At 39.6% G+C, this 12,799-nt stretch overlaps 1 non-coding gene across 1 annotated transcript; it reads left to right on the forward strand.

Annotated features, from left to right (window-relative positions):
- Positions 1-12,309: 12,309 nt before the first annotated feature.
- LOC120107450 lies at positions 12,310-12,415 on the forward strand. Its single transcript, XR_005509215.1, has one exon. It is a non-coding gene; the product is annotated as a small nucleolar RNA R71 (small nucleolar RNA).
- Positions 12,416-12,799: the final 384 nt, after the last annotated feature.

Raw genomic sequence — 12,799 nt, forward strand, 5'->3', positions numbered from 1 at the left:
ATAAACCAATTCACCCCCCCTCTTGGCTTGTCACCTTGGGCAACACTTGGGTGTGGCGGCTCTTCTTCGGTGGATTCAAATGAGAAGGAGAAGGAGCCCTAAAATAGAGGCTCCTTCTTCTTTGGGATGGATCCCTCCATCCCATTACCTCACGTGCATCGCACGTGAGGCCAAAACTTGGGACTGGGCCGGTCAAATGGACTGGGCCCAGTTCCAGGGTCTAACATAATATATTGGGAAAAAAATTAAATAAAAAAAAACTTTCATATGTTATTGAAGAACTTCAAAAAAAGAAAAAGGGGTTGGATTTCTCTTTGTGCTTTAACTGAATATCATTCTTGATACTCCTTGAAATAACTTGAAAAAGATTCCATCTATACTTGATTTGAAAACTATATTTGGAATCTATATTTAGAGATCTCTTCTAGCTCGTATCTCAAATGTCTCATTCTTAAAGCCAAACTTTTCATCCTTGATTTTAATGATATTTGTTACCCTTATTTTAGGTTTACTCTTTTTAAGAGAGAGGTAAAAGAACTTCAAAAGAATGTTAAAATCATCAAATTTAATGTGATCTCATCATACTTTGCTCTGATTTGCTCTAAAATTATTAATTCTGATCTATGCTTATTATTTTGCCATGATATTATTGCCTTAAGTTTCATAATTCATATTCTTGGCCCGCTTTGACTTGCATTGAATGAAAATCAGAGTACAATAAGGAGGAAAAATATGTGAGTATAGTTTGTTGCTTTGTGCTTAATGTTTTATTATTTTGCAACCTTTTTGATGTTGTCAAAAAGGGAGAGAAATATCTGAGTAAGAGTATATGCTCATAATGCTTTATGTGTTTTGAATTGAATATAAATCAGCTTGGATTGAAATGTATTGATTGGGTTAAGCTGATTAAATCTAAAGCATTAACATGAAGTATGTTTTAAAGATGCATCTTTTCTACTTCATACAACTTAACTATGCATTAGTTCTAGAACATGATCTATTTTATATTGTATATACTTCAAGTTTTGTCATCATCAAAAAGGAGGTGATTATTAATCCAAAGATTGATTTTGATGATCATAAAATCTTGAAATATAATTACTAATGGTTGTGTTGCAAGAAGAAAGATAATTTGTTTTGCAAGAAACATAGCAAGTTGGAAGAATACAAGAAGGCCTCAAAATCTCTCAAGAAAAATTGGAAGAAAGCCACACTTCATTGGCCCAGGTCTCAAGTTCAAAGAATTCAAGTTGGAGGAGCAAATTCAAAGAAAAATTTCAAGGAACATACCTCGAGTCGACTCCTGAAAGTTCAGAGTCGACTCTGGCACTTTGGAGTCTCATGGCACATAGCTCGAGTCGATTCCTACAAAATGCGAGCCGACTTCCGCAGAATAAGACAGAGATAAGTTTTTCAGGAACAGAGCTCGAGCCGACTCAAGGTCGAATCGACTCAAGTGCGAGTCGACTCAAGTGCGAGCCGACTCCTGCAAGAAAAGACAAAGACACAAGTTTTTCAAGAACAGAGCTCGAGCTGACTCAAAGTCGAGTCGACTCAAGCTCGAGTCGACTCAAGCTCGATCCGACTCCCACAGGAAAAGACAGAAACCTAATTTTGAAGAGTCTGAGCTTGCGTCGACTTCTGACAAGCTCGAGTCGACTCAAGGTCTGTACGAGTCAACTCGAGCACTGCTGGAAGGTATAACAGCTAGTTTTTTTACGGCTCCAATGGCTAGTTTTTCATCTCTAACGGCTCTACTTCAAGATGTCATCGAATCCATGGTCAAGGCTGGACAACTTCACTTTGATCAGAATGCTCAGTTTTATTCGACATCGTGATGGAGGACATAGCTTACGATCATCGGCTTTGATCATGCCACTAGGCATTTGATTAGGACATTGCACAATGATCCAAACACTTTGTCGCATTTAACCTACTTGAAAAAGATGGGAATTCCAACTCATCTAAGTTGATGAAAACTGCTACTAACTATTGGGACCAACCTCTATGGTGTGGGAGCTGGGGCAGCCCGCACACGAGATCAAATCGACTACTCTACTACCATCATGTCAAAGGTCTTTTCTTCAATAAGACGGAAAATGTAGAGATTTTTCATAATCTTAAAGGCCCTGCACCTGCACCGCTCCCATCTATATAATAATCTATTTTACAGCTTGAAGAGGGCTGATGCTTAAGGAAAGAGAGGCGGGTCCCCCTCCCTACACGTCGACCTTTTCCTTGCTCAGGCACTGATTGACCAGCTTCATCGTCAACATTCTCATTTCCATAGCTTCTCGGATGACGAATGCTGACTTTGTCTTCATTTCATTCTTTGACTGCTATGAGCTTGAGGCAGAGTCGGCTGAAGGTAGAAGGAGAAGAAGAGATTTTACTATGCCCTTCCAATCGAAAAAAAGAAGATAATTGCTCTGGAAAACTTCCCTCCCAGAATGAGGAGGAGGAGGAGCATCTTTCTTCGGTTTAATAGACTTGGGGGGAAGTTTGAAAAGGGTTGAGAAAGCATTTTGTTTTTTTATTCTTTGTCTGCTCCCCCAAAAAAAAGAGAGACTTGTCGGAAATCGCCGGTTGGGTTGGTCCGACCAAGAAAGACATGGGATGCACTTTTTCGTTTCGAACCATACCTCGAGGAGAGGTGGAAGTGAAAGACTGGCTACCTATAAAGATCCCTCACTGCACACTTTCTATAGTTTTGTATCTAGGATTGCTTTCACGAATTGCCGACCTGCCTTTGATGTGCAAATTTGTTCAGGAGGTAGCCCAATCAATCCAAGCACCAGTACTAGAGTCAGTTGTTCCAGATCGAGAACCAGCCCTAATAGCAACAGAGGCAAGGATGGCAAGAGCAAAGCAAGCAGTAGACCTAGCAGTAGATCCAGTCTTAGATCAAGACCCAAGCCACTCTATATGGACAAGCAGACTTCTACCAAATCTTGTCTCATCTTTGCTAGGGTCTGTATTGAAGTTAATAAAGCAAAGAAGTTCCTTGAGAAGGTTTGGATCGACGTCGGAAATGGAAGCCTTGAGGAACTATTAACACTGACTTTCATCTCTAACAGCTAGAAGAAGCTTCCTCCATGTTCTTAAGGCTATAAATTCGTGGAAACACCAAAAAACAAAGTGAGAAAGAGCTCCACAAGATCAAATCTTTCAAGAACCCAAAAAGAAAGCATAACGCCAAAATCCATAAAGAGGGACAAACATTTGAGCAAGAAGTGAGCTATTCATGTTAGGATCAATCGGAGCATACACCAAGAGCCTCAAGATCACATTCTCAACCTCAACAAATTGGAGAAGAGCTTCAAAGATCAACCACTTCACCAATCCGAGTTTTGCTCCTTTTCATTTGTATTTTATATCTTGAGCCTAACTCTAGTGTGCTTTAATTTTTTTAATTTCTTGTAAAGGTTCTTCCAAACCTAAATTGGAAGTTGTTGAATTAGAAGAATTCAACAAGGATAAAGGTTTTGGTTGGTGTTCCTTGAAAAAACCAACTGGATTGTTTGTGAGCTCGAAAAATAAACGGTGTAGGTTTTGGTTGGTAAGCCTTGAAAAAAATCAATTGGATTGTTTGTAAGCCCGAAAAACAAACGTTGTAAAGGTTTTGGTTGGTGAGCCTTGAAAAAAACCAACCGGATTGTTTGTGAGTCCGAAAAACAAACGGTGTAGGTTTTGGTTGGTGAGCCCGAAAAACTAACTAGGTTGGATTGTAAGCCTAAAAAAACAATCGGATTGGTTCTAGTCGGTGAGTCTGTGAAAACCGACCGAGTTCGTTGTGATCTCGTGAAAACAACAAGTTGGTTGTTGATCGGTTCTTTTCAATTTCAAAAATAAACCACGCAATAGCACGTATCCCGTAGGATAGTGATTACGGGTGTCGGTCCACAGGGATTGGAGATAAGTTATTTTTCTTTTAAAAATAAATCACGAAGAAGAATTTGCCAACTTGATTTAACTTAATTAATCTATAAGTACGAATTGAAATTTATCAAAGTAGATGGATCTAGGGTTTCGAATCCACCGCGTAGCATGGCATTAGGGATTGTGTTCTTAATTTTTATCTTTTGGAGAGGCATGCAAATTGGCTACAAGCCTTTTAAAAAAACATAAAGAGTTTTAGGAAAATCCATCTTCGGTATAGAATGAAGTGTCTACCTAAGTATGCTAATCTAGGGTGCAGCACACCTCATCTTCCTAGACATGGATTATCTTAGACTACTTTAGCAAACACGAATAGTAAATGGCATGCTCAAGGTTTAAACATCATAAGAGAAATATTTCATTGAAGATAAGAATTTAAACAAGCTCCAAAATAATTAAAAAAATAAGAACCACAATGCCCTGATACATTGCTAGGGCTTCATCCAGCCCTAGATTGGATGTTTAGCCAAGCATGGCTTCCGGACGACCTCCCATCTTCAAATGAAATTGAGCACCTCTCATTCTTCCCAAAATATCACAAACTCTTCTCTTTCCTCCCCTCTCTCTTCTTTTTTTATTTCTTTCTCTCGGCTTTCTTCTTCTTCTTCTTCACCGAAAGAGAGCCTCTCCCCTGTTTCTTTCTTCTCAACCGCCCTCTCCTCTGCCACCGAACGCCCTCCTCCTTTTATAGTGGATGAATGGCGTCAATGGCGTGGTTGGATCTTGGGAGGGATCCGTGGAGCGTTTGATTGTAATGGCCGGAAATGAAGCCGGCCGCTGGATCGACGGGAGGTGGAGGGAAGAAGATGAGATGGCCGCGGGATCGATGGGAGGTGCTGATGCGGAGTATCTGGATCTCGGAGAAGCCGGGGACTGAGCTGTAGATGAATGCCGAGCTGGGTTTTCGGCGGTTGGGAGCCGATCACGGCTTGGTGCTAGGGATGAATCCGGACGGAAAGATGTTGCAGGTGTCCGGGTGCTGTTGAATGATGAATTGGAAGCGTTACGATCGGAAGGAGAGGCGGGGGATCCGGTCGCTGGCTGCACCCCGTGGAACTCGTGCTGGAACGGGCTGATGCGGAGCATTTGATTCCCGACGGTTGGAGCGGCTCGTTGATTGCAGCGGAGGAGTGATTGCCGGCGGAGCATCCGGGAATGAAGACGACGCCATGGCCGGATGCGGAAGATGCCCGGCTGATCTCCCTCTTGGATTTGGCACGCGGATGATGGGGGATCGAGTTGTTGTGAGCGAGGCGGGATCACGGGAAGGTTTGGCAGCGGGAGGAAGAAGATAAACAGTGGAATCTATTTATATATATATATTTATTTATTTATTTATTTATTTATGTTTTTATTTATTTATTTTTTATATATATATTTTTTTTGTGCACTGTTCATATGAACAGTGTTTTCACGGGACACTGTTCATATGAACAGTGAATACATTGCTTCTTCCCGAAATTATCATTATTTTTATTTTTATTTTTATTTGTATTTTATTTTTTTTTGTTTTAAATTATAAATTTTATATGAAGGCACGCAAGGAATTGACTTTGGGTTTGAGGTGGATCATGATTGTTGATTTGCTTGAACTTGTTCTTGAGCCCAATGACATTTAATTCTTACTAAACCGCTTCAGATTGAACTCAACCAGATCAGACTGTGACTTAATAAAAGGGTTAATCAAATATTTTCCCATACAATCTAACCAGGACCAAAGCCCATTTAATTATACCCTTAGCTTGATTACAACTCTATCAGGTTAATAAATCGGATCAACACAATCTCCTCCTTATATGTTTTCCTGTAGTTTTCATGAAAGATTGCAACCAAGAGAGAGATAAGGCTAGAGTCTGATTTAAGAAAATAATTATTTACTTCTTCCTATATTTTAAATTTATTATTCAATTTTATGGTAAAATACGTATTTATCAGTTTAAGAACATTGATAAGTGCTATGGAAAGATAACTAAGTTATAAATTATTCCGCACTTATCACACCCCCAAACCTATATTTTGCTAGTCCTTGAGCAAAATAAAATTAGAAAAGAAAAAAAAACTCTAACTCACTTTCGCAGGCATCGCGATTGCATTTACCATATGCAACATGGCTTTAAACCCCTAGGTTACCCTAGCGGACGAGTTATAGTCTCGTGAGAGTTTTCAGTGAAGATACCCACAAACTTCAATAAATATATTTTTTTATTTTATTATTTTTTTAATTATTTTATTATATTTTTTTTATTATTATATTTATTTTATTTTATTTTATTTTTTTTTAGATCGATTGATCTATGAAGTGAAAATCGAATTCCAAATGCATACTAGTAAAGAATATCAAAAACTCTCTTTTTTTATTATTATTATTATTATCTAATTTTAAGATACATGAATGATAAGAATTTCAAAGCACACACGGTTTTATTTACTAAATCAGCCCAAATTCTAGGTTAGTATGCAATCTAAGTTAAAGTCATTAAGTTTCCGTTTAGGGAGTTGTAAGACTTATTTATACTGGAGTGCTCGGTGAAATCTGGACCGTACCCAAGCTAAAAGTTCGGATCTCCAAAATGTTGCTAATACTAGTAGTTTCCAAGGATTGGTTGAAAGGACCTGCTCACTGATTCAAAATCATCTTATCTGCAGGATTTCGAGAGTTGTGGATATTTACTTTAGTACCTCACGGGCTTTATCTGTAATATTCCAGTTTACTCGAATTTTTACAACGACGGCTTTCACACTATTATCTTTTTCAAGGTTAATACAGAGTTTTTTTTTTTTTTTGAAGATATATATATTTTGTGCACTTTTACTCTTGTGATGATTTCTCCGTGTAACGAGCAATCAGTCGACAACTCTCACACCAGTTGGCACAAGGTGTCAGGCATCAAGACTCTCCTACGGACTTATGCTCGGAGTTCTCATCACAAGCCCACTTGACCTTTGACAATAGGTAGCCCTTTTCGATGTTCCTGACTTAATCCATTTTTATTATTTTTTTTTATTGGATTAGATAAGTATGATTCATCAGGGTCCAAGGTTGCTACTATACTATCAACATAGTGTCGAGCCTAGACCTTAGAAGGGTCGGCCAGTGTGTAGTGAAATTCCAAAGTATTAATTAGCTTACAACTCCCTAAGAGAAATTTAATAACAAGAACTTAAATTTGTATTACTTCCCACTATTCATTGGGCTTTTAGGTTTTATATACCTTGTGTGTTTATCATTCTCGCATAAATGTATATAAATTAGGTTTTTTTTTTCTTTTTTTTAACAAAAACCCTAATGAAAATAAACACATTTTTTTTAAAAAAAATATTTTTATTTTTTATTATTTCTTTTAAAAAATGATTTTTTTTATTTTTTTATTATTATTATTATTTTTTTTGATGAAAATCAAGATGAATACCCCCAAACCTAAACCTAACATTGTCCTCAATGTTAAGAAATAATCTAAGAGAATTGGGTTGCCTCCCAACAAGCGCTAAGTTTATTGTCTTCAGCCAGACACAGTGGGTTCTTAATTATTTTGATAAACAGGGTTCGTTAAATTAAGGGATTCGATCAATTGCCCGTCGGCAACACAGTCCACATAAGGTTTTAATCTTTGGCCATTGACTTTTAAAATATGTCCACCATTGAGGTGTTGGATCTCTACTGCACCATAAGGAGAAACCTTTTTTACTATGAATGGTCCATCCCACCTAGAGCGAAGTTTACCCGGAAAGAGTCGTAACTTGGAATTGAACAGCCAAACCTTTTGACCAGGTTCGAAGGACTTACGGTTAATATTTTTATCATGAAAAGCCTTAGTCCTCGCTTTATAAATTTTAGCATTTTCATAAGCCTCATTGCGCAATTCTTCAAGTTCACTTAGTTGGAGTTTTCGGTGAGGACCAGCTACTGCCATGTCTAAGTTAAACTTTTTGATAGCCCAGAAAGCTCTATGTTCAAGTTCTACCGGTAAGTGACAAGCTTTTCCAAAAACTAATCGGTAGGGAGACATGCCAATAGGAGTTTTGTAGGCAGTACGATAGGCCCAGAGTGCATCATTTATCCTTTGAGACCAATCTTTCCTATCGGGATGTACCGTTTTTTCTAAGATGTGTTTTAACTCCCTATTGGACACCTCGACTTGTCCACTCGTTTGGGGATGGTATGGGGTAGCAACTTTGTGGATGATGTTATATTTGCGAACCAAAGCCTCGAAAGATCGGTTGCAAAAATGAGATCCCCCATCACTGATAATGGCTCGGGGTGTACCAAAACGACAAAAGATATTTTCATGTAAAAATTTAATCACAACCTTGTGGTCATTAGTTTTAGTGGCGACAGCTTCTACCCATTTTGAAACATAATCAACCCCTACCAGAATATATTCAAAACCAAAGGATGATGGGAAAGGGCCCATGAAGTCAATACCCCAGACATCAAATATTTCTACAATTAAAATAGGATTGAGAGGTATCATATCTCTACGGGAGATGGTACCCATCCGTTGGCACCGTTCACAAGTTTGGCAAAAGTTATGGGCATCTTTGAAAAGAGTGGGCCAATAAAATCCACTCTGTAAAACTTTTGCTGCAGTTTTTCTACCCCCAAAATGTCCCCCACAAGCTTGTGAATGGCAGAATGAAAGAATACTTTGAAATTCGCATTCGGGGACACATCGACGGATTACTTGATCGGGACAATACTTGAATAGATCGGGATCATCCCAATAATAGAACTTTACTTGTGAAAAGAATCGGTTCTTATCTTGAGTTGACCAATCATCAGGAATTCGTCCTATGGCAAGGTAATTCACTATGTTTGCAAACCATGGCGTTTTTATTCTTTGTACCTCAAATAATTGTTCATCTGGAAAAGAATCGTGTAAGGGTGAGGTATTTTTAGAAGTGGGCTCAAGAAGGATCCTAGATAAGTGGTCCGCTACGACATTTGCAGTTCCTTTCTTATCACGAATTTCTAGGTCAAATTCTTGTAGTAAAAGAATCCATCGAATCAGACGGGGTTTGGTATCCTTCTTTGCAAGAAGGTGTCGAAGGGCAGCATGATCAGTGAATACGGTAACCTTGGATCCTAATAGGTAAGATCGAAACTTGTCTAGTGCGAATACTACCGCTAGCAATTCTTTCTCAGTGGTGGTGTAGTTTAATTGTGCATCTGAGAGTGCTTTACTAGCATAGTAGATGACATGAGGTACTTTATCTAGCCGTTGCCCTAAGACTGCCCCAATGGCATAGTCGGATGCATCACACATTAGTTCAAATGGAAGGATCCAATTAGGAGGCCGTATGATAGGTGCAGTGGTCAATTTCGAGCGAAGATTTTCAAATGCCTCCTTGCATGCTTTATCAAAGACAAAGGGAGTGTCCTTGGCCAGAAGATTGCACAAGGATTTGGAAATCTTGCTGAAATCCTGAATGAAGCGACGGTAGAAACCAGCATGGCCAAGGAATGATCGAATTTGTTTCACAGTTTTGGGTGGAGGGAGATTGGAAATAAGATCGACTTTGGCTTTATCTACTTCAATGCCCCTCTTGGACACGACATATCCTAAAACTATGCCTTCTTGAACCATGAAATGGCTCTTTTCCCAACTTAATACTAGGTTGGTCTCCTTACATCTTTTCAAAACTAAGGTCAAATTGTTCAGACAATCATCAAAAGATAGGCCAAAAACTGAGAAATCATCAATGAACACTTCTAGAAAGTTTTCCACCATATCTGAAAAAATGGCCATCATGCACCGTTGAAAAGTTGCGGGTGCATTGCATAGTCCAAAAGGCATCCTCCTATATGCAAATGTCCCAAATGGGCAAGTAAAAGTGGTTTTCTCTTGATCGTCCGGGTAAACAGGTACTTGATTATATCCAGAATAACCATCTAAGAAGCAGTAGAAACCTTGATCAGCCAACCGTTCCAAAATTTGATCTATGAAAGGTAGAGGGAAATGGTCTTTCCTAGTCATCGAATTAAGTTTTCTGTAGTCAATACACACGCGCCAACCCGTGGTTGTGCGTGTTTGTATCAATTCTCCTTCCGTATTTTCAACCACAGTGATACCTGATTTCTTGGGTACCACTTGTGTCGGACTCACCCACTTACTATCAGAAATTGGATAAATGATTCCGGCATCTAATAACTTCACCACTTCTTTCTTGACTACCTCCTTCATGTTAGGATTGAGTCTTCTTTGCATTTCTCGGGTGGGCTTTGCATCATCTTCGAGATGAATTCGATGCATGCAAACAGAGGGGTCAACCCCTTTCAAATCGGCTACAGACCATCCTATGGCATGTTTATTCTCTTCTAGCACCCTCAAAAGTTTACCCTCCTATTCAGTAGATAAGTTGGCTGCGATGATTACAGGGAGGCTATCTTCTGGTCCTAGAAAGGCATACTTAAGATTTGTTAGAAGTGGCTTTAACTCAAGTTTAGGTGGTGAATCAATGGAAGGACAAAGTGGCGCGCTAGCAATGGGAGGAAGAGGTTCAGGTCGGCTCTTCCAAGGAAGGGAACTCACAGGAGATTGATTGTCAAGTAAGATGTTAACTTCTTCTATGGCCTTGTCTATATCAAAGTTGTCAATGTCAAAATGGGCCAGACATGCCTCTAAGGGGTCATCGGCTAAGATATAGGAAAGGGCTTCCTCTACAAGATCATCCATTTCGTCAATTAGGCAACACTCGTCTTCCCTCACATGTTGGTCAGCGGCATGAAACACATTCAATTTAATTTTCATGTTCCCAAATGATATATCCATTGCCCCAGTTCTACAGTTGATGCATGCATTGGCTGTCGCTAAAAAGGGATGACCAAGAATCACAGGGATTTATTTTTTTAGGTTGGGCACATGTTCTATGTCAAGGACGATAAAATCTACTGGAAAATAGAATTTGTCTACCTTGACAAGAACATCTTCAATCATCCCCCGTGGTATTTTCACAGATCGATCAGCCAATTATAAGGACACCGAGGTAGGTTTTAATTCACCTAACCCAAATTTCTCATAGACTGAATAGGGTAGAAGATTCACACTTGCCCCTAGATCTAAGAGTGCTCGGTCAATGGAGTTATCTCCTATGACACAGGAAATAGTGGGAGCGCCAGGATCTTTGAATTTTGGAGGGGTGTTGTATTGGAGAATGGAACTTACCTGTTCAGTAAGTAAGACCTTTTTAGGCACATGTGTCCTAGATTTTCGCTTTTGGGTGCAAAGGTCTTTGAGAAATTTGGCATAGGAGGGAACTTGTTTGATGGCATCAAGGAGTGGGAGGTTGATTTTAACTTGTTTGAAGACCTCCATCATCTCTTCTAATGAAGTTCCCTTCTTGTTAAAGGGGGAGGGTGCATTAAGTGCTTCAGGAAATGGAGCCTTTGGAATGTGGGTTGTGGCAGATGGTGGACTAGCTGAAGAAGGTTTTGGGTTTTCATATGATACATTCTTCTCTTCTTCTTCTCCTTCCTTATTGTTACCCTCCCCAACCTTATTATCTATTATACGTCCACTCCTTAGGGTAGTCAAAGCATTAGCTTGCTCATGATTTAGTCGAGTTTCTTGAGTCACATATTGTCCCCTAGGATTACTCATTGGTTGACTTGGAAGCTTACCTTCCTCTCGCTTGTTTAATGCATTAGCTAGTTGACCCATTTGGGATTCTAGCTTAGCAATTGATTGCATGTGAGAGTGCAATAGTTGTGTGTTTGCCTCCAAACCTTGAAGGGCAGTCAACACCTTCTCCTCAAAGGCTGTATTTCTTTGGGTTGGAGGAGGAGGATGCTAAAATTGGGTTGAGGGACGGTAGGGATGAAAATTCTGAGGGTTTTGAAAATTTTGGGAGAAGGGTTGGGAGGTATTAGAAGCTTGCTGCCTCCAAGAAAAATTTGGATGATTCCGCCATCCCGAATTATATGTATTGGAAAATGGATCATTACCCGGTCTGGGCTGTGTTTGGGCAGCATTGATGTGTTCTTGCACGAGTTCGGGATATTGGGGTGCTGAGGGGCACTCATGAATTGGATGCGATGGGCTAGAACAGATAGCACACACTTGTGCTTGGGAAGAGCTAACGACATGTCCTCCTATCATTAGTTGGTCAATCTTATGGGACAATGCATCTACCTTGCTAGACAGGTCCATAGAATGACTTATTTCACAAATGGCCCCTTTTCTTTGAAAATTTGGGGATGCTTGACGAGAACATGAAGCATGGTGGAGGGAGTTTTCATTAAGATTTTCAAATAGTTGCCATGCTTCATGCTCATTTCGAAGCATGAAAGTCCCCCCGCATGCAGCATCGATCATCTGATGGTTTCGTTCCGTCAAACCGTCATAGAAACATTGCACTAGCTGCCACTTAGGTATTTGATGATGAGGGCATTTACGGATTAGGTCCCAAAATCTCTCCCAAGTTTCATGAAATTCTTCTCCCTCGGTTTGGGAGAAGCTTGTAATGGCACGTCTAAACTGGTTCGTTCTTCCTATAGGAAAGTATTTTTTAAGGAATTCTTGTTGCATTTGATCCCAAGAACGAATTGAGTTAGCTTCTAAAGAATTCAGCCATTGTTTGGCTCTATCTTTAAGGGAGAAGGGGAATAACCTAAGTTTCAGGGCATCCTCAGTGAAGTTCTGAATCTTGACAGTGGTGCAAATCTCAACAAATTCATCTAAATGTTTGTATGGGTCTTCGTTGGTGAGCCCATAAAAAGATGGGAGCATTTGGATCACACTAGACTTTATTTCATATTGTACAGCTGCTACCTCAGGTAATCGAATGCAAGATGGGGAAGTGTAAATAGTGGGAGTAAAGTACTCCCTCAGGAGTTTGGGTTGTTCTTCAGCCATCTTAAGAG

Source organism: Phoenix dactylifera, unplaced genomic scaffold (genome assembly GCF_009389715.1).
Source record: "Phoenix dactylifera cultivar Barhee BC4 unplaced genomic scaffold, palm_55x_up_171113_PBpolish2nd_filt_p 000866F, whole genome shotgun sequence".
NCBI classification, from domain to species: domain Eukaryota; kingdom Viridiplantae; phylum Streptophyta; class Magnoliopsida; order Arecales; family Arecaceae; genus Phoenix; species Phoenix dactylifera.